Source organism: Arvicola amphibius, chromosome 13 (assembly GCF_903992535.2).
Source record: "Arvicola amphibius chromosome 13, mArvAmp1.2, whole genome shotgun sequence".
NCBI lineage: Eukaryota > Metazoa > Chordata > Mammalia > Rodentia > Cricetidae > Arvicola > Arvicola amphibius.
The window spans coordinates 34163179-34181988 of NC_052059.1; the positions used below are offsets into that span (position 1 = coordinate 34163179).

The following is an 18810-nucleotide window of genomic DNA, read 5'->3' on the forward strand; positions in this document are numbered from 1 at the left end:
TCAGTCCCATTCCAACTGGAGTTGGTGATCTCCCATTAGTTCTGTCCCACCGTCTCCATGAGTGAACGCACCCCTCTCGTTCCTGACTTTCTCCCTCATGTTCTCGCTCCTTCTGCTCCTCATCGGGACCTTGGGAGCTCAGTCCAGTGCTCCAATGTGGGGCTCAGTCACCTTCCCCATCTGTCGCCAGCTGGAGGTTCCCTCACGGTCCTGACTTTCTTTCTCATGTTCTCTCTCCTTCTGCTCCTCATCAGGACCTTGGGAGCTCAGTCTTGGAGCACCGGACATGTACTGGCTTTTTGGGGACCCTAGTCTATTTGGATGCAAAGCTTCCTAGGCCTGGATGGAGGGGGAAGGGCCTTGGACTTCCCACAGGCAGGGATTCCCTGACCTCTTTTAAGGAGGGAGGGAGAGAGAGGAGGATGAGTTGGGGAGAGGGAGGAAAATGGGAGGAGGGGAGGAAGTGTAAATTTTTGAATGGAAATAAATAATTTTAAAAAAACAGAATGGAAGAGAAAAGAATAAAGAGAAGAAAATGGTTCTATAAGGCATTTGCGTGTTGCTCATAAAAATCACAGCCAGCACCCATGAACTACAGTTTTAAAAATGACTTGCTAGACCATTCACAAATCCTGTTAGCAGCTTGTAAATAAATAGAGTCAGTGTGTGCATGCTGTACTATTTCATGATTCTCGAGTGGCTAGAAATGTGTTGTAGATGGTCTGTTGTTGAACAGTCGTAACGGTTCTCTGTGGCCAGAGGGTCTTTACTACCATGTAGGAGTTATGTAAATGCTGATAATATCTATTGTTTAAGTTTTCTTGTTATAATATTATACTTAAATTGTATTTTTAGTTGGCTGGATGTTTATTACAATTATTGGTATTTTAGAAATCAAGCTGCTGATTGCAGTATTTCTCTTTACAGGAAATGTCTTATCAAATTGGCACCAAGTTTCTTCTAAAATCATTAATATGGATGGGAGTTGTCTTTAAGACAACTAGTCTTTTGATTTCACTCAAGTTTAGTAACTTCTGTATTCTAAGTAACTGTGCTGTGGGTTCTTGTGATGATATTTTGTTTGTGATCTAATAAATAAAACTTGCCTAAAGATCAAAGTGCAGAGCTAAGCCACTTGATGGATGTAGAGGCCAGGCAGTGGTGGATTTCTGTGAGTTCAAGGCCACCCTGGGCTACACTAGATAGTCCCAGATTCAAGGAAAATCAGAGCCAGACAGAAGTGGTTCACACCTTTAATCACAGTACTTGAGAGTCATATGCCTTTAATTCCATTACTATGGAAGTGGAGACAGAAAGGTATATGGCTGGGCAGAGAGAGGAATATAAAGTAGGAAGAAACATGAGCTTATGAGGATTTGTGGAAACAGGATCTTGTCTATTTTGGTTTGAGGATTCAGTAGAGGTCTCTCTAGTGACTGTCTCCTTTACTTCTCTGATCTTTCAGCATTTACCCTAATATCTGACTCCGGGTTTTATTTAATAAGACGAATTAAGATTGTGTTTGTGTCACATGCCCTCCGTGCACATAAACTAACACAGTCAAACATAAACACATATCAATAATAAAAGCAAAGAAGGAAGGAAAAAGAAAAAAATGGTACATTCTGTTGTTTGAATGAAGGTGTCTTGTCTTTTAAAATTTATGTTGAAATTGAATGCTCAGTACCAGTTACTTTTGGGAGGTGATTACATCATGAGAGATCTGATCTTTGATGAGAGTGGTACCCTTGGGATTAAAAAGGCTGAAGCTGAATAAGAGATGGTCCTACGCATCATCAAATAATGTTACTTCTATTTTTGACAAATTCATACATTAGTATTGTTTTTCCTTGGTTTCCAGAAGATACTTGGCCAAAACTTTTGGGTTTCAGTGTAGTACAATTCAAACACATGACTCAGGTAAGAGACTAGAAAGAGGTCTTAATTTAGCAAAAACCAACAAACTAATCTTAGGAAATTTACCTCAATGCTTTTTCTCATTATGTCATGGTTACAGAATGGCAGTAAGTTAGTATATATAAATCTGTGGTTTAGTGAAAACACTCATTAAAGGTTGGCAGTTATTTCCTCTATTAAAATGATGTTTTTTCAAGTTAACTATAGATAAGTTAAAAAACAAAAACAATCTTCTTACTCTTCTTTGATACATTCAAAACTAATGATTTGAAATATATGGATTAATAAAAATAGAATAAGTTTAAACAGTTGAAAAAGTATCTCAAATATTTATATATTCATTTTAGAATAACCATAAAGATCTAGTAATAAAGACAATTGAGTTAATTTCCCCCAGAGTTTCATTTTAAGGGTTTTATGTTGATTAATTAATTATGCAAATGAACATATAAGTAAAATTATACCTAATACTTAAATAGTATGCCTTTAAGGATTAACGGTATATATGTGGTTTTGAAATATAATGTATTATAGTAATTTTTTCACTAGGGTAGTTTTATTAAAAGGCTGCCTTTATGCTGTTAAGCTAAATCAGATGGCTGCCCCACTGACTATCTCATGAAATTGACCATAAACTGGGCCAATGATATGATACAGGAAATCAATACGAAACTGTAGACAATGTGAACACAAACAGTCATATTTAAGAGACGGGATTATTTAATACATAAAACAGGGCAGCAGGACAGGAGTCTCAAGTGTAGTTTAACTGAAGTTAAAAGGAGTGTCCTATGTCCTCAGCTTATACTCATTCCTGAACCTTAGAAATATAGAGATACATGAATATGAGATGATTGCGTTTGTATTGAAACCAAAACAAAAAGAGTTACAGATTTTTAAATTTGGCAGAAATAATTTTTAAAAGCAGATTAAAGCACTTGCCTCACAAGTCTGGCACTCAGAGTTCAATTCTTGTAACCAAAGAAAGGGGAAAGGAAAAATAGCTGTCCTCTGACGTCCACACATGTGCTGAGGCCGTGTGCACATTTTACATACATGTCCATGGGATAATAAATTTGTTAAGGATTAACACTCTTTTAGGTGGGAGGAGACAGACTGAGGACTGGCTCAGTATTTAAGAGTGCTTGTTGTCCTCTTGAGTTTGGTTTCAACAGCCCTGAGAGGTAACTCATGACTACCCACAACTCCCTTTCTAAAGGAGTTACTGTCTTCTCTTCCGGCTTCTGCGGGTACCTGGACACATGCAGCACATACCACAGGTATATGGACATAAATAAAACCAAATCCTCAAAAAGTAATTTTAAGCTTTAAATGGAAACAGGAAGAACTATGCCTGTTAGTATTAAGTTGCAGTGTTTTATGTACTGAAGGATCGATCTAACCCAGGCTTCTGAGTCAAATCCGAGAGAAGCTGTTTTCAAGTTTTGTGAACCCTGAGCAAAGTATTTAGTAACTATGTGGCTGATTGTTTTTAATTTATAAGAATTTTCATAGTAGCTTCTGGAGAAATAACTATATTTAAATTTCTTTCTTTTGTTTTCTTTTCTTTTTTTTGGGGGGGGGGGGGAGAGCGCAAACCCAGTCCCCCTCTACCACAAATTATGCTGTGGGGTTTCTGCATTTGCGGAAGCCCCAGGTGGCAGCACATCCTGAGTGCAATGGCTAAGCCTTGCCCTGGGCAAACCACCTTTATGATCGTGGTATCTCTTCTGTCAGGATAACTATGTTTAAATTTCTAAAACCTAAGAAGCACTCAACATATGATTGAATGTATATGGTTTGTTAAAAACAATATTCCTGCTGTTTATCTCCCAATGGATGGCACCTGACTTGAAATGCTAGTGAGATTGAGGCTTGGTTTATGAGGTTCTGAACTGGTAAGCCCCCAGCAAAATGGTCACTATCTCTCCATATCTACATGATTTAGGACATATCTGATCTGCAAGATGGCTGGATTAAATTGTTGTTATTTCCGGAACCATTTTGAAAACATTTTGCCTAACAATTAGCCTGGCTGCTAAAGCTTTATTTTATTTTTTTATTATTTTCTGAAAGTTGTCCCTTCTCAATTGTGCTTGAAATTTTCTGCAAATATTCTGTGAAGCAAGATTTGGTGCTGTGGAAAGACAGACATGAACTATTAGAACGTAAGGAATGAGCAATGTTTAAAGATTGTGAGGTAATCCATACTTCATTAAAGTCACTGATATAAATATCAGGAATCTGGGGTTTTATGCCAGCTCAACCACTTTCCTGTTAAGTAATTCATCACAGGTTGAGTTCCTTTCCATAAAACACCACTGCAACAATTAGTGAGTTTGCCATAGGTCATCCCTTGACAATGAGGGTTAGAACTTCCGAGTGGGCTTAGGGTGACATTCAGGCTCCTTTCTGAATGATTTTCCATGTACTAAAAGAAGCAAAACATCATTCGCTAGCATGTCACCACATCACATAAAACTTCCTTGTGATGTGTAACTGGAATGTCCTGAAATACAGACTTCCCAGTTGGCGTTCAAGGGTCACTATGGCCTAGTCCCTTCTAAGCTCATTCATACTTATTTGATTCTTATGAGTTTAAAAATATATTTCTTGAATCTACCTATTTTGCTTGATTCAAGACGATTTTTTAAAATTGGGTTTGCAGGAGAAATAAAATTGAAAGAGCTAAGGGAGAAAAGCAAAATCCCTAAACCAGAGTTAACTGTATGTTTTTGCCCTACAATTCATGGTCAAGGTCCAAGAAGCCATTAATGGAATCTTTAATAAGGAAAAGAAAAGCAAAACTATAACCATTCCACTAAAATATGGGATGTTAGCTAAGTACCAGTAAACAGGCTCTAGAGGAAACAGAAGTAATTGATAGTATTTTTCATTTTATTAAAAATTTCCGCCTCCTCCCGCCTCCCATTTAATTCCACTCCCCCTCCACTCCCCCTCCCTCTCCTGTCCGAAGAGCAGTAAGGGATCCCTGCCCTATGGGAAGTCCAAGTTCCTCCCCCCTCCATCCAGGTCTAGGAAGGTGAGCATCCAATCAGGCCAGGCCCCCACAAAGCCAGAATGTGTAGTAGGACCCAAATCCAGTGCCACTGTCCTTGGCTTCTCAGCAGCCCTCATTGTCTGCCATGTTAAGGGAGTCCGGTTTTATCCCATGCTTTTTCAGTCCCAGTCCAGCTGGCCTTGGTGAGCTCCCATTAGATCAGCCCCACCATCTCGGTGGGTGGGAGCACCCCTCGCAGTCCTGACTTCCTTGCTCATGTTCTCCCTCCTTCTGCTCCTCATTTGGACCTTGGGTGCTACGTCCGGTGCACTAATGTGTGGCTCTGTCTCTATCTCCATCCATCGCCAGATGAAGGTTCTATGGTGATATGCAAGATGTGTCAAGTATTTTTAAAGTATAAGCTTATTTGTCATTATAATAAAGCATATAACTGTATTCTCCAAGAAGGACTGATGAGAATTTTGTCCGTTCTAGAATAATACTATGATTCTACTACACTGATGAATATTGAGTTTCTAACAGTATTAAATGAGTTAATTATAGTAAAAGCAACACTAGAGAGGCTAAATAGCAATCTACATTTTGCAACAATTGAATGTTGGAGGACCCCAATTTGCTTTGTTTCAAAGGCTTGCTCACCAGCTGTAGTAGATCCTCCTTCAGAGTAGAATTCTTTCTCCGTCCAATGGTTCCAAAATTTCTGATATTTCTGTAGTGGATGTATACTATAAATAACAAGGAAGTGCATCATTAATTAGCTTGAGATTCAAGAAGCAAATGCTATTAAATAAGTGTAAACTGTTAAGCAGGAAGACAGAGGTCAAATTTCTGAATCTGTATATTTGAGGTACACCGCTTTATCCTTTATGAGCTTTCAGAACATGAGGTGACCATTAGGCCTGGATGTACCTTGTGGACAACAGTGTCAGGAGGGTCTCAGTCTTGAGACAATGCCATTGGCGCTAAAGACAAGCATTTCAGGGTCACTAATAAAGTTTTGGTGAGAGGAGTGATTGCATTTTCTTGGCAGGGAGAGTAGAGAGAAGAGAATCTAGGAACAGGATTTCTAAAAACAACTGCTCAAAGAGGCAGGGAAGAAAACATGAAGCCAAATGAGAAGGCAAAGCTATACCAATTACTCTTTCTCAGCAGATGGGCAGTTTTACTGGCAGGAAATGGGTCATTAGTTTTCTAAGGTGTAGGTGTGGCAGCTAAATCTACTCATCCCAGTAAAACCTGGGAATAGATGAAAATGAGATGTTTATAATTTCTATGTTGCATACAAGCCTGCAGAATTCTAAAGGGTCCGGTTTTCTAGGTGCCAAAAGGATCCTTGAGCTATCTGCTCCTCTGATAACCTTCTGAAGTTTAAGGGTGAAACTCAAAGTAAAATTTCCTTTTTTTTTTTTTTTTTTTTTTTTCGGTACTGTCAGGTTCTAGCATAAGGTGACAGTGTAACATGAAGGTCCTCTGGAAGATGTGCTAATACGCTCATGTGAAAAGAATCAGTTCAGTCTGGTTACAGTTGTCTTACTCATGAGCTACCTGAAAGAATTATAAAATAAATAAATAAATAAATAAATAGCCATGTCAGTATCCGAAAATCTGAAACATGCAAGACCATTGCAATTCCTTATAATATTTGTTTCTTAAAATTTAGTTGTCAGGACTTATATCTGGGAAGTTCTGAATCAACTGGTCTGCAGTTCGGCTGTGTATTTTGCAAAAGCTCAGAGCATTTCTGAAATTGGATTGTCCTTTGAGCATTTAAAAACAAAACAACCACCGCCACAAGGATAACAACAGAAAATTTGTCCTGAGAAAATCTTGAACTGGTTTAAAATGTTACCAAGTCGACATAATCTTCATTAACCTATAAACAGCAATTTATCATGCTGTTTTATGTAATGCTATTTTACCACATGCTTCAAAATAAATGATTAGTATATAAAATGGTAACTTTGCTTTCTATAATTTAGTAATATTAAATGCACTATTGTTTCCTGTCCTAGAAAAAATTGGTCAAATTAATCAAATCTTGAGGACATCATAAATCATGACCTAAACACTCTCACAGTTGCACTTTGATAGATTACTAAGGGGAACATGTTCAGGAGGCAAGGGCTCTCCACTGAGAATTTTATGCTTCAAATTTGTATCTAAGAATAGATAGGATTCCAGTCAGCTGCAACTGATATGGTATGGAGTGGGGGATGAAGTACCTTCAGAAATAATTAGGTCCCAACACATTCAGAGTGTTATAAATAATAAACCAAATGTTGAATTGGATCAAAAAAAAATGGAACTGATGCTCACTTGAAAGCACAGGTGTTTTGTGTTTGGTATGCTGTGCATCACCTGCGAGGCTAGCAGACACATTCGATACAGCTTAATGAATCTTCTGGGAAGGCCCCAAATAGATAACTTCAGGAGCATCCAGTACAGGAACCGTGTCAAAGGCAGAGAAGCTAGTGCAACGCATTCTTGAGAAAGGCGATACAGTCTCAAATATTATTGACTGTAGAGTAGACTAATTCACTCATGCACCACAATGCTAATAGATCCATTAAGACACATTACTTAGACTCCCTCAAAGCAACATAAAAGATGCTGGGCAGTCATGCTTTTTGTTTCTTACGGGTTTCTTGTATTTTATATTTTCATGTTAAGAACTACTGGCTTTTTAAGGTAAAATCAAAAGACTTGGTAAAATTCTTATATGGCACATAGTATTTTGTAAATATTAGCTACTTATTTCTTATATCTATGTTATGGACAAATAATTCTTATGGTATAAAGAAATGAAGTAACATGCCCCAGGGTGCAAAGCAAAAAATAAAAATAGATGTCCAAGTGACTGAACCACAGTAGCATTTATGCATAATAATTTCACTATTCCGCCTTTTGCTATATTTTGATGTTTAAAGAGGAAAACTAGAAACTAGATGCTAATCCACTAGACTAAATTTTGTAGAATATCTACACTTCAGAACATTTAGAGATGTCTCTAAATTTAATTAGATCACACCATACAAAATGACCCAGCTGCTGGGTGAAAGTCTGTAAAGTTCCAACAAAGTAATCAATGCTGTGTATATGCAGACATCTCATGCCTAGGACTCCTTCAACTAAAGGCAGGGTAGAGGGGCCGCAGCTGGTGAAGCAACTAAAGCGGCCACAGTTGTTTCTCACCATTGACATTTTTGACTAGATATAATTGTGTGCTGATTATTTGAGTCTGAGTTTAATAGTTAAATGAAGATGAACTATTAATAGCAGTCTTCCTATGTTATTATTTAGACAATGTTACTTTTCCACAACTAAAAGTGACACCTGACACAGAAGCCAAACTATAAAACACAACCCACTAAAATAAGGTTAGGTGCAGGAACATGTCAAAGTAGAATTAAATAATTTTACATTTTAGCTACTTTGCTTAGGTGATCCTTAGGGTTCTTTGCAATAGTAGACTCTGTGTTCTGTAATGAATGTACATCCATATTGAATATACTTGAAAACTTTGTGGTTTCTTGAATTTCTCTGAACCTATGTATTTTTCATTTATACAGTAGTTCTCTCTTCTGACTGTAGGTAGTCTTCTGGATTAAACAAGGATACGAGTGCCATGCTCATCTAAGAATTTGATAAGGGTCACTGACAAAACGCAAAGCAAATGAGAAGAGGGTCATGTATCTTTGATGTAAATGATTAAAGATTTTGTAAAATAAACACTGTAAGCTTTTCCCAGCGGTGCTATCAACATGTTTTTAATAAAAACAAATTAACACCCAAAGTTGTAACCAAATGTTCTTAAATATGTACTTTATTCATTAAAATGTCATCACACTGCAGATCTCTATGTATTCCAGACAGTTGCTAAAGGGTGTTACAAATTTAGAGAAATTTAAGGGCAGAGAAATTGATTATCAGTAGAAATTCAAATGTAAGGTGGGTTAGTTGAATTGAAGAGAAACTATACACTAAGTCTACCAATATCCAATCTAACTTTGCAACCCTCATGGCATGCATTTAATTTCATGGTATGAATATTCTAAATTCAACAATCACAAGCATATTTATGCAGTCACTTTTAATTTAAAATACAAAACCATAGCTGAAATTCAGTTTCATTAGTACATGGACATGGCTCCTTAATATCAACAGAACTGCAAAGGGAATGCTAAGATTGCAATGGGACCCATTTTCCTATTAAAAAAAAAACTTAAAAGTTTTTGCAATAAACATACGAAATGAAGGATTTTTATTGAAAGTTTCTTAGCATCATAGTACTTGATGAATAAGCAGAGGTGTCTCCAGGCACCAATGTACAATGAACCTATCTGTCAAATTTATTAAATACATTGTGTGGATTTTCTTTTTAAAATTATTGTGTTATTAATATATTACAGCCACTATTTCTTTGAAGTTAGTTTTTTAAAATGTTACTTTTTTCAAATCATAATTATATACAAGTCAAATGTGTAATTCTCCTAAGTGAGTGCAATTTCCAAGGAGAAACAGTTCCATGGAAAATAAAAAAAAATTATTGTTTCTGATTAGTCATGTGCCTGACTCTCCCATGGCCAATATTAGGCCATTTCTCAGATAAATCCTCTTCTGGGCAAAGACTGTAAAAATTATCTGCAAATTTCTGCAGGCTTCTGTGCATTCAAGAAAGACAAGTCACTCATAAAATGGAAAGTTGTTGCAAAACATAATGTCTTCTGAATCTTTACAAATCTAAGAAGCTAATATGCAAATATATAATGGTGATGTCCCATGTTAAAACCCTGCATATCATCTCTTACGACCCTGACTCTACTTCCCTTTTGCCACCTAAAAGTCTATTCAACTCATACAAAATTAAAAACTTCCAACAAACTGACCTGATGTTGCAAGCCTGTGTTTTTACCTGTTGGATATAGGTTTAAGATCATGTCTGCGTCTTATTGACTTCAAGGTCAGCATGCATTACATGAGACCCTATCTCAAAAAAGAAAACAAAACGAAAAAAGCTCTCACCCAAAGTTGGCTTATTCTTTTCTAAAGTACAGAATTATATATGTGAAACAGCTTATGTAAGTCTATAATTTACTGATAATTTTATTAAAAGTATGTTTATATGCTATTTTGATAAATTCTTCCTTTTGTACTATTTGTATTATATTACATGATGAATTTTTCAGAACAGAGCCATATCATTGGCTCTGTTTCTATTATTTGATTGAGGAATCTGTATTCTTTGCTTTTACACTTCACAAATTAATACTGAGCATTAGACAATATTTTTTAAAAGGTGTTAATTTTTGTTTCTCATGATGTACCAATAAATTATATTCATAATGTGATGGAGCTAATCTTATACTGTATTTACATTTTAAATTCTTAAAATATAATAAAAAATGCAAGCATACATATTAAATATAGGAAATACTGTATGTAGAATATCATATCTGACAGTGGGTTGTTTTGGAAGACATGCATTCACCATGTATTAAAGGGACTAGCATAAAACTTCTTCAGTTTTATATTTCTTTAAAAGTATTTATTAATTGCAATCATTCTCTTCATTTATAACTTGTAGGATTAAAATTTAATATTAGGTAATAGATTCATCTTCTTTGAATTGCCACATTTCCTTAAAATTGTTGTTACTTGATATAACTTAAACAATGCAAACATAGGTGGATAATTGTTTTCTCCTGAGCAAGACAGTGAGAAAAATGTAGTGTGAAATAAAGATATCATATTATAATTGTGTTTTAGTTTCTTTCATAGATTATGAGAAACTCATAAACAAGGATCAAGTGGGAAGACATCTGAGAGCAAGTGAGACTTGTGAATATGGTCTTGGTCTGCTCAGTAAGATAGAAGCCATGGGAACATGACCGGCATTAGTGGCACAAGCCCTTATTCCCAGCACTCTGGAGGCAGAGGGAGGTGGATCTCTATGAGTTTGAGGCCAGCCCATGATGTAGGTGTGTCTTCTATCTATCTGACGATTTCATTGGATAATTAATAAAGAAACTGCCTGGCCCATCTGATAGACCGGCCCTTAGGTGGGTGGAGTAGACAGAACAGGAAGAAGGAAGTGAGGTAGATGGCTCAGTCAGATGCCACGCCTCTCTTAAGTTAGGCAGACCGCCGTGCCTCACCTCAGATTGATGCCAGATGCCATGAAGCCAGCCATCAGGTCAGACATGCTGAATCTTTCCTGGTAAGACACCATTTTGTGGTGTTACACAGATTATTCAATATGGGTTAGTCAAGATGTGAGTAAGAGGCTGAAAATAATGGGCTAGGCAGTGTTTAAAAGAATACAGTTTCCGTGTAATTATTTTGGGGCATAGGGTGGCGGGAAGCCAGCCCACAGCTAATCACTACAAGCCTGGCCTACAACAGCTAGTTCCAGGACAGGCACCAAAGTTACAGAGAAACCCTGTCTTGAAAAAACCAAAACACAAAAACCAACCAAACAAACAAACAAAAACACAAGGCACCCTTTTATGGCTGAAGATGACCCTGGGATTGTCCTGTGTAGTCCATAGTGGGCTTTATTTGTAGCGCATGCTTTGTTCTTCTGAATACTTTCCTACAAAAACTGAAATAGCTAAACTGTTTCCTCCTTCATTATCAATATTTGTCTGCTTCATGTTGCTTAATTCTTTCATAAATTTTAATAGAGATAGCTACAAATTACTTTTCAATGTTCCATTTCCTTCAACATGATTGTTTTTACCTCAATGTGTCACATACTATTTCTGTCTTTTGTTTCTCTTGGTGAATAAAATATGAATATATACACTAGCAACAGAGAAATGTGGCTTTGTCAAGTTTATATGTGAAGAAGTTATAAAACTCGTTAGGAAAAGTCTATTTTTGTTTTCTGATTTTTACATTTGTTTATTTGTTTGTTGGGTCAAAAATATTTTATTCAAAACATTGAGGGGTTTTATTCAACTATCTAAATTAGACTACCTATTCTTTCTGCAACATTCTATATACCTCTCTGAGATGAAGATATAATAAACAGACTTCAGGACAAGTTGGGAAGAAAAGAGAAACACTGTGAGGTAAGAAATGACAAAAGAGCTGTTGATAAAATTACAGTGTATAAATACTTGTTTACCAAATGAGAGCTCTTGATTTAATCCCCAATGTCACACAATCAAACAACAACAAAAACCTACATAGATATATGTGTGTTTATATATAACTCTCTCTAAGATCTGTCACAACCAAACTATAAAGACCTCATTTAAATAAAATAGTGGCAAACATGTTTCAGTTCAACTACTGCAAAAAAAATTATTTGCATATGAGTGGGAAACAAGTGGCCTCTGGGTGATTTTAAAATTATAGTTTACCTGAAATAAACCTTTTGCCTTTTTTAATGTTGAACTTTGCTTGAAATGTATTATATATTTGATACTTAATAAATACTGACACTTTTCTGTTGTTAATTTATTTATTTTACTTATACCTTTGGTATATAGCCATTCAATTCTACATAGCCAATTGAGACCTTAAAGCATAAAAAATATGAAAGTTACATATTCATTTTTCTTCTAACAAGGCCAGTTTTAACAAAAAGACCCAGTAACTATAATAGGTCAAGTCACTTATGAAAACGAACCTACTTAGAGATTCTTACTTAATATTTCTTAAGTGGTGTTTATTTTTGTCCTTTTCAAATTCATCATTTTTCTTTGTTATCTTGCATTGAATATATAATTTAAAATATCATGGAATAGCATAGCTACATGTTTTAAAATATTTACTTCAGTATGACACTGAAATATTATTTACTCTAAATATCCAAGAATGGGTTTATGATTAAGTTAATGAGGACATAATCTTTTTTATTTATTTTTATTCAGCTCTACATTTTTCTCTGCTCCTGTCCCTGCCTCTCCCAAGGTCTCCATGCTCCCAATAGGACATAATCTTTAACTTCTATTCTTGAACTTTAATTACTTAAAGTGTATAACAACATAGAAGTTAATTCTAACTAGAGAAAATGATACATGTTGGTATAGAAAAATATAAGTATAGATGAACTATAAAATACAAACTCATTTAGAAAAATGAACAGAAAGGAAAATAAAACAAAGCCTAAATGACAGCCATGGTTTAAATTTTATTTTCTACTTTCAATATTTTTGATGATGCTGAAATAATGTTCTGTTAAAAATAACTATTATTTTAGCTCATTTTGTGGTTACTTAGTATTTTCCACTGCAAATTTATTCAGTGATGATAATTAGACTTAATATTTTGGAAAATTCAATATCACCCTCAGAAAAATATTATTTATGAATAAAAATATAATAGTCTATCATCAGGAAATATTTGGCATAGTCACTGTTAATATCTAGAAACTACTTTTTCTGTGTTTGTCAGTACTGTTATTGAATGAATTAGTGACTTGATATTGGTATGAAGTATTTTTATAAAATAAAGTCACCTAGCAGCTCACATTAGTGCTTAGTAAGTTTAGTTTAGGGCTGCACAGTAGATGAAATAACGGATGATAGATAAGTTTTCAAAAGAAGGAAATGTGAGTATAGAGCCACAGGAACCATATTTTACTTTAATTGAGGAATGTTATAGAATGTGTTGGCTGACCATACATTCCTATTTACCCCAGGTGTATCATGCAGACATTATTTAAGGATAAAATTATCTATAGTACTCTGTGGATCTTATATAATCCCAAGGTTTAGTGGTAAAATATATAGTGTCCTTATTCTTCAATATAGGTAAATAAATGGCTTGTTTTGCTCAGGAGTACATTGAATTTCTTCTATTGGTTGGAACAAAAAACGATTTTGAAGTAACTCAAAGTTACAAGAACTATTTATGGGCTTCATGGATTGCCACATGTTCTAGGGTCGGTTTCAGATCTAGGTCTTATTTACTTGATTTGGTACACACTTCTAATGGTGGCTATACATGAGGATCCTGCTTTCCAGTACTGAGCTTTTTGTCTTTGAAGTTGCTATGTTTTGCTTTGATCATGAAATAATTTTTTCACAGTGTTTTGATGATGAGTAATGGTTAAAGTCACAAGACCAGATGTGACTTTTCTTGTATTTTACCTGTGGGCTTAATGGGGTTGTCAAAGCTGAACTCATAAATTCCTCTTTGATGAAACACCCAAAGTTCTTCTCAAACCCATTTTCTCATTTTCTTAGAAATAAAAGAAAAGGGATGCACAATCTTGTGGGGGAAGATAAAAGAAAACCTTTTCCTGTCTTGGGAGTTTCTCTTTTTTTCAAGAAAATATGTTTTGGAGGCCATCATATGCATTGTTTATTTTACGTGAAAAGAGACTAAACTAGTTATTATTGCTTTAGGTATTAGTTCTAATGTTGTCAGACTGAATATTTTTCTGGGAATCAAACATCCTAGTAGACTCTACAAACTAACATTTCCTAAGTTAGAGGTTCCAAGGTCTTCTCGCAGTGTAGTTCATTTCTTATTATCTGATTTTAGTGAGACACTATTGATGTTTTTCTTCGCAAATTGTGCACGTTTGTGAATACTAAAATCCCATCACGCAAGAAGATGAGGGAAGCGAATCCACAAGACTTTGAGGCCAATGTTCATTGCCTCACATTGTATCTGGGCAAGCTTGAGATACAATGTGAGACCTGTCCTAAATTACTGCTCATCGGTATACAGTAGATATTTTGCCACATGGATATGTGGTTAAACATCTGCCTTCTAAATATTTATGATTTTATTCATATCCAAGTGCATCATGCAGCTAGTCCAGAGTCCAATTAATACAGTAGCCATGGTCAAGTAAGAGACTCTCATGTCAAAATAAGTGAGAGCTGAGTGCTCAGTCTCAAAAAGGACATTTATAATCACTCAATCTGAGGCCCATGAGTCATCACAGAAGAGAGATTGTGGAAGTTGTAATAGTTAGAAGATGTGGTGGATTTTTATAAACCTTGTCTTCTGAATATGACATCACCACTATACTTACGGATACATAGCAGTGTGGTCACCTGCAGAAAAACCTATCTTTAAAAAAATGAAAGAGAGAAGGAAAGAAAAATAAAAGAATCAACAGGAGGAGGAGGGTTGATTAGGAAATGGATGGAGATCAGCAGGAACATGCCAGGAATGAGATGGTAAGAGCAATATATAATTGAACATGTTCATAGTATATTGTACCTAAGTATTAGATTGTCAAAAACTTAAAATATTAAGAAAATAATGTCCTAATACTGTTTTCCTACATAGAGAAAATACATATTACTGGGATCTAACTGAACATAAATTCACATATAACTCATAACCTTATACTGTGATCTAAGAAACTCGCTGGAAATCATTGTTGTTATTTGTATTTCTTTTCATTATGATGCTGGTGGAAGCAGAGAGGACCCAGTTTTGAAAGAATACTGAGGAGATGAAAAGTTCAATGGAAGAGAAGATGACATCATCGTGTTTTCTTCATTTCTCATAATGCAAAAGAAGTTACCTAGACTAAGACATGGTTTTAATACTAAATAGTCACTTAATTGGTATTTCTGTATGGGACAGATAAAATGTAAAGGAATAGGCATTTCAAGCACACAAAAAAAGTGGGTATATAGGTTAAACATCAAATTCATAGCTGGACAATTTTTGAAAATCCATTGTTCAAGGGAACATTCAATACAAACAGCACTGTGACACCCAGTACAACTCAACAGTTTCATATAGAAGCAGAACAGAGTTACACACAAGGAAGCTCACCTCAGATACCTGTCCCTGTGTCTGCTGAAGATGAGTTCTCCAAACTCATCTGCCTTGGTAGCTGTAGTCACTCCTTTTTGTGGGCTTACAATTACTTTGTTTATATTTTATTAAATATTACTTATTCTTTGAAGTCTTTGTGTATTTTGTGCTACTGAGGTCTTGACACGGGATGTTGAGCTTGGAAGACAAACACTGTATGACAAACTCAAATCTATTTGGTTTTACTCTAGCTTTTGATTTCCAACATTGTTTAAAACATTCTCAATAACTCTTCAAACCTGCAAAAGAGGATTTTTTTCTCTCTCTGCATTCTATTTTGCTTTTGTCACATCCCTAATTTTATGGCTTTCTGTCATCATTATTGACTCATAAGTCAGTGTTTTCAAAGTTTATGGGTTAGAATAAGTTGGCTATTTCTTTGTTTTTGTTTTTCCCTACTTTGTACTAAAAATTAGATTCGTCTCTCATATAATACATCTCAACTAGCTCTACAGTAATTAAGATTTTATTTTTTGGCTTTATAATTTTCCTTCAGCTTCACATTTCAAAGTTCTGCAACATCTATTAAGCAAGGATGCTACTTTGATATCACCCGAGGATGACTTACCTCAATTCAAAGTTCATTGCTGAAGTCTCTGTGTGGATGACTTTTGATCCTCACTGGTAACACCAGAAGATTTTTCCTGAGGTCTTGGATGAAACCCTCATGCCTTTGTAGAGAAGCTTCCTCAGTACCTTATAGAATTTAAAAAAGAAAAAAAGAATAAAACTAATTATTGAATGAATGCATTATAATGAATGAATTTATAGATAAGTTAAATTTGCATAATAGAAGTTCAAACACATACTCCTATATTTTATTTGCCTACATTTGGTATCCAACTTTAAGTGTGTGTGTGTGTGTGTGTGTGTGTGTGTGTGTGTATTCAAGTGTAGAGTAGTTGGTCCTGTACCTGGCAGGAAACTAGATAGCAACTCCTGCATTAGTGAAGGCTCAACAACTTCTCAGAGTGGGCTCTGGGAACAGGTAAACATATCTATAAAGAACTTTTTCATTCAGCTTTTTAAAATACTAATCAGCAAAAAAAGAAACTTCTAAAAGGTATTGGATTATAGAAACTGATGAATTTAACTAGCCTATATTTTAAAATAGTATGTTTTAACTTAAGAATGAATATCAGGAAATGTGCTGCATTGGGGGAGAGGTTATGGATTTGTTTCTACAGGAAACAAAAAACTATGATTCCTTCAAACTTAATAAAGATCAGATTTGAAAAGAAGAGACCTACTGAAAATCTTGGCTATGAACATGAATGAATAAACTATGTAAAATTACAAGATAGGTGATATATATCCTGATGTAAATTGTTGGCTACAGAGTTTTTGACATTATTATATATCATCTTTTCATATAGCATGGATGGAGACTTATATGAGATATTTGGTTATTCATTCCAAATGGACTTAAAAACTTTACAGATGTCTTTTACCTGTTCAAGCATAAAGCAATGAATAATGTTTTAGCTGATTTATGCACACATCATATTCAATACTTGTGTTAATGCAGATATGAATGTTACCTTTAAAAGTTTGTGTGTTTTCACAACAAAAGTATCAGATACCAATAAACACAAGTAGCCCAAGTGATATAGGCCCTCAGAGTGTCTCTGATGCACTTTTCTCAAGAATCTGTATCCACAACAATTTCAAAATTGCTGATGAACATGTTCAACCCTCATAGTCTACCCTAGCCATGATTTCAAATAAACCCTACAATTTCCCATCACACAGAGACTTCACAACAAATTATACATCTATCTTTCTCAGGACTTGACCATTATACAGATTTTCTCAGGGTCCTCAAAAGATGTTGTTGTACCCAGAAAAAAGGAAGTAATTTTAAGAATATGATGCCCACAATCCCCAGAAGTATGGTGGGTGGTTTTTGCTCAGTTTATAGACTATCTATGCTTGTCATTGTTTTTGAGGCTTAATGGAAAGTTTTTATTGGTCATGGTAAGATAGGAAGCTAAACAAAGAAAGGTTAGACTAAAGGATTTCTTTGTTTTTCTTCCTTGTATCATTCTTTCTCTCCTATATGGAAAAAAGGGGAGGTGGCAGTAAAGGATTGATAGATTTAATGAGTAGATCATTGAATCTACTTTTAAACTAAAAAGCAATAACTAATTTCTAATATTTTACATTGGTATGGATTTTTTATATTTATACAAACTTAAGGATATTTTGTTAAAGTATACTAAATAGATGTTTCTACTCTTGTTTAAGCTATTATACTTTTTCATCCATTTCATGTAATGTACAAAATGCCATGTAAAATTCTAGTTCAGTAAATCTATTATTACAAACCATTTAGGATAATTAAGGAATTCAGGTGAATAGTTACACATCTATAACAACCAAACTTGTCATCATGCTAGGTATGTTTTCAGCATCAAATAGAGGTGTCTTTAGATATATAGGTGTTAGCAGAAAAAAAGAGTTCCACAATAGCCCAGAATGGAGCATGACAAAGATTTATTTATTTGAGGATAAACTCACAGAAAGGGAAGCCATCTGCAGGCCTCTACATGCACTGGGAATGGAACTAAAACCAACAGAGAACAGGCCCACCCATGCATGCTTTTTGTGTGCATTTATAGTACACTAGACCATACCCAAAGTGGGCCAGTATCTTAAAGGCTATTGGCTGAAAAAATTCCCACAGAACCTCCTCTTTCGTCTAAATAAGAGAGTTATAAGCCAGATAGAAAACAATATAAAATAAGAACAAATATCAAGTTAAACCAGGACCAGGTAAATGCTCTAAATAGTCCTGTTAGTCGCGAAGAATTAGAAACTGTTATCAGAAACCTCCCTACCAAAAAGAGCTCAGGACCTGATGGGTTCAATGCAGAATTCTACCAGAACTTCCAAGAAGACCTAATACCTATACTTCTTAAGGTATTTCATAATATAGAAACAGAACAGTCATTGCCAAATTCCTTTTATGAAGCTACAATTACCCTGATACCTAAACCACACAAAGACTTAACCAAGAAAGAGAACTACAGGCCAATCTCACTTATGAACATCGATGCAAAAATTCTCAATAA

At 35.1% G+C, this 18810-nt stretch overlaps 1 non-coding gene across 1 annotated transcript; it reads right to left on the bottom strand.

Moving 5' to 3' along the window:
- Nucleotides 1-3499: 3499 nt before the first annotated feature.
- LOC119800560 lies at nt 3500-3663 on the bottom strand. The gene has a single exon (XR_005283052.1). It is a non-coding gene; the product is annotated as a U1 spliceosomal RNA (small nuclear RNA).
- Nucleotides 3664-18810: the final 15147 nt, after the last annotated feature.